Below are 3,977 nucleotides of genomic sequence, written 5' to 3'. Positions count from 1 at the left end.
AAAAATCAGATAAAACCACTTTAATTTCTAAGCTGATAAGCTCTATTGAGACTGATTTATTATGAGAAAAAAACACATTAACGACGTGATAAGCTCCGGCCGAAACAAACCAACGACTAGGCTAAGTACAGTAACGGCCAAGAGAGACCAAGATCGAGTCACGAAGTCGAGCCCATCCCATCTCTTTTTACCCACGAGGTCACGCATTTTGAGGCGTTATTACATACTATAGGAGTAGTACTCCTACATCCAAAGAGTCACCATACAGTCAAACTGTGATCAATAATTCAATCCAGACGGACGATTGGACGAACGAACGAACGATTGTTCTGATTCACCTCAATTTCCCAGTCCATGAATGAAACAACAGGATCACCTACACCTACAACGAAATATGCCCGATCGAATCACAGGACGAATGCGTCGACAATTCCTCCTCACGCGGCTACGTACTACACATTTTTGCTGCCGATCTCACCAGCAACCTTTTTTCTTTCGCGATCAGCTAGGAGGTACTCGATAATTCGAAGCTCACGGCATTGCAGTACGGGAGCTCAAAGATCCGAGCTTGCTTGCGAGCGCGCCGACGCTTCGCTTCGTTTCACTTGGCGCCGACGCCGAGCGTGAGCTCCAGCTCCTCGGCGGCGACCTCGTGGATCCGCTCGCCTTCCCACGGCGTGACACGGCCCTTGTCGAACTCGAACTCCGGCGGGGCCGCCGCCCCTGCCGCCGATGTCCGCGGCTGCCATCCCGTCCAGCTCCATGGAGTTGGAGGCGGACGCCGCGCCGCCGCAGGGTTGACGAGGTTGTACGTGGGCGACGCGGGCGCCGTGGTCGCCGCGCCCACCTGGAAGCTGATCCAGCGGCCGGAGCCGACGGTGGAGCAGACGTCGGACTCGTCGCACTCGGGGATGGTGTCCGGATGCTCGAGGCGGCGCGCGCGGGTGGGCTGGCGGGGGCGGAGAGCGCGAAGAAGGGGTGGCGGAACGGGTCGGCGACGCCGGCGACAGCGGCGTCCCCAGTCGGGCTTGCGGACCTGGTGGGCGGCCGCGACGCCGCCGTGGGCGAGGAGAGCGGCGGCGTGACGGGCGCGCTGCTGGAGACGCGGAGGCGGCGGGAGGTTCGGCAGGCCCGGAGGAACGGGAGCAGGGAGGGAGGCCGCGGCGGCGGCGGCGGGGCTCGGGTTGGTGGTGGTGGTAGCTGCCGCTGCTGTGGTCCGAGGCGCGTCGGGCTCGGGAAGCTGGACGACGCCGGGCTGGCGTGGTAGGACGGCACCGGGCTCGGGAAGCTCGAGGACGGCGCGCTCAGCAGCTGCGAGGACGAGCACGGGCTCATCATCCCCGGCGGCGGCTTGCATCCCTGCCACCAAGGCGACATGAAACGCACGGTGAGCTTAGTTCAGCTCATCCAAAGCTCCGTCGACCGCCGGATCTGCGCGCGGGCGCGGGCGCGGACAAAGCATCCGGCAAGATCCAGGAGAGAGATCGGGGACAAGGAACGAAGTAAAAAGCGTTGCCGAATAAAGCTCCCTCCCTCACCTTTCGGTAGGTGGTGCCGTCGTCCTCGACGACCCAGCCCGCCTCGCGGCAGAGCGCCTTGAGCACCTCGTTGTTGTCGCAGTGCTTGGGCAGCTTGTAGTTGCCGAGCGCGCGGAGGCCCGTGAAGATCTTGGCGGCGATGGCCCTCCGCCGGCGCTCCCGGCGCTTGTTGTTCTCCCGCTCCTTCCACGTCGGCGTCCGGCCCAGCGCTCCCGCGGCCGCCGCCGCTGCGGCCGCCCCCGACGTCATGCTCAGCCCCTTCTCCTCCCGCAGCCTGCCCTGCCTCCCCTTTTCTTTAATGGAGAGGTGGTGGGTGGCGTACTGCACAGTATTGACTAGTGGGGGCGCGAGGGAGGGAGGCGACTGCCGAGGGGGGAGATGGCTGCTGTGTGTGTGCTGCTGCCTGCTGGCGCGCTGTAGTAGAGTACGAGTAGAGTGTTGTGTCATGGCATGGCGTGCGAGCTGCTTTGAGCTTTCCCCCTCGCGGGCCCGGGCGGGCTCACGAGGGTGGTAGTGGTACGGTAACATTACTTTATTGCAACTGGATTGGCTAGATTCTACTGGCACGGCCATGGTGGTTGGGTGTGGCCTCTTTTTTCCTCGTCCTCTCTGCCCTCCCTGGAGCCTGGGGTCTCTGCCCGGCTCGGCTTTTGGTGAGCCAGACGAGGTGAGTGTACTAGGAGTAGGGTAGGGCCGGTGCGCGGGCGCAGCGGTGCCGGGCACGTGCCTTGGGATTTGCGACGGCAAGCTTCACGGCGGCTATGCCACCGTCGTAGGCGTCCACCAGCATCGTGTGAAAGGGGGCGTACTCCGTAGCTGTGCTGGTACGTTTCTTTTGCAAAGTGGCGTAGTAGGCACTTTATGCGGCGCCGCAGTGTACTCCGTACTAGAGTAGCGTGTACTCACATGAAGATTTGATGACCTCAGTGGAAGGGATTAGCAGCAGCAACCGCAGCGCAGTGAGCTGATGATGCGTATCGTCTCTGACGTCTCTTGATCCGCTGACCCCATGCATGTAACGTAACGTACTCTGCCGCCGCTTCGGCGCTTCCTTTGGCTATGGCGGGCGGAGCTCCAGTGCCTGTGCCCCTGTCCAACAATGGCGCCTCCACCATTCCTTGCCAAGACAAGACGACGCATTGGCATTGCCTCTTTGGAGATTCTAGTCCGGATGATTTCCTCACTCCCACGTCGTTAATCAGTCACGGGGGGAAGCCCTCTCACCTCTGAGGGTCGTGGTTTGGATAATCCGCCCGCCGGGAGAGACAAAGGCTGTCAGTGAGACAGCCTTTGACAGTGCCTTCAAAGCTCCGTTGCTTTGACTGGACCGTACTGAAACACTCATGATTCACAGTGGGGCGTAGTACACGGGACGGACGTGGCCCCACCTCATCCTCAGCCATGGTCACGCCGTCCGTGGCTGGTGCGGTCGGGCCGGCAGCGGTAACTGGACGGACGGTATAGAGGGCGGACGGGGACCATCTGGCGCCGCCGTGAAGGCGTGGACGGTGTGCCGGGATCCGGATACCGTTCGAGTTTGACCGCGAGATTCACAGGCCGTAGAAGACAGCCCAATCCAAGTGGTTACCGGGCCGCTTCGCAGATTTTTATCCCGGGCCACGGGTAAGTGGTTGCTGTGCAAGGGCAAAGGCCCGTCTTTGTGTGGCCTATAGGTTTCTACTGCACCAACCGTACCCACAAGGCGTGACCGAATTTTTTATTTTTTAGTCATTTTTTTGAAATTTTTTCATAAATATGCCCCTGAAAGAAATATTTTAAAATTTGGACCCTTACCTCGACGCCATCATTGCTGACGCCGAGCTTACACGTCTCGACGCCAGCGTTTTTGGCGTCGAGCTCTTGGGCTCGAAGTAGACGTGGCAGTGACATGGCAGGCATCTCGGCGCCAGTAACCCTCGCGCCGAACCTTTCTTACGTATGGGCCCCAATCCTTTCTCTCTTCCTCTCCCTCTCTCTCTCTCACCTCCCTCGCTCAGTCTGCTAGTGTCGTCCTCAGCCTCCTCCGTCTATAAGCCCGTCTCTGCTAGAGCGATGAGCTCACTCAGTCTGTCAGTGTCGTCCTCATCCTCGTCCTCCCTCATCAGACAACACAATCGGTGATTGAACGGTACGATCAGCTCGTGATCTGTGCTCATCTAACTTCTTTTCCTCATACCTTGCACGAGCCGCCTCTGCGGCATGTTTCTCGCTGCATCTAATCCCTTCATGTATAAAATACAATCAGTTAGCAACATGATTATATTACATTTAAAATCAGGCAACAAAAAAAGGCTTTCAGAGCCGGACTTGAGCACCGCGGGGATGCCTAGAAGGAGGATGGCAGCACCTATGCGTGATGCATGTTCTGTGCTGTGTGTCGCAGCTGTCGGCACCAGCAGACCCGCGGCAGCGAAGCATGGATGACAAGGCGATCGATGT

General features: G+C 59.4%; 1 pseudogene; it reads right to left on the bottom strand.

Moving 5' to 3' along the window:
- Positions 1-168: 168 nt before the first annotated feature.
- On the bottom strand, positions 169-2,135 carry LOC136547070 (protein BZR1 homolog 1-like; annotated as a pseudogene).
- Positions 2,136-3,977: the final 1,842 nt, after the last annotated feature.

Source organism: Miscanthus floridulus, chromosome 3 (genome assembly GCF_019320115.1).
Source record: "Miscanthus floridulus cultivar M001 chromosome 3, ASM1932011v1, whole genome shotgun sequence".
NCBI lineage: Eukaryota > Viridiplantae > Streptophyta > Magnoliopsida > Poales > Poaceae > Miscanthus > Miscanthus floridulus.
This window is presented reverse-complemented; position numbering and strand designations above follow the sequence as displayed.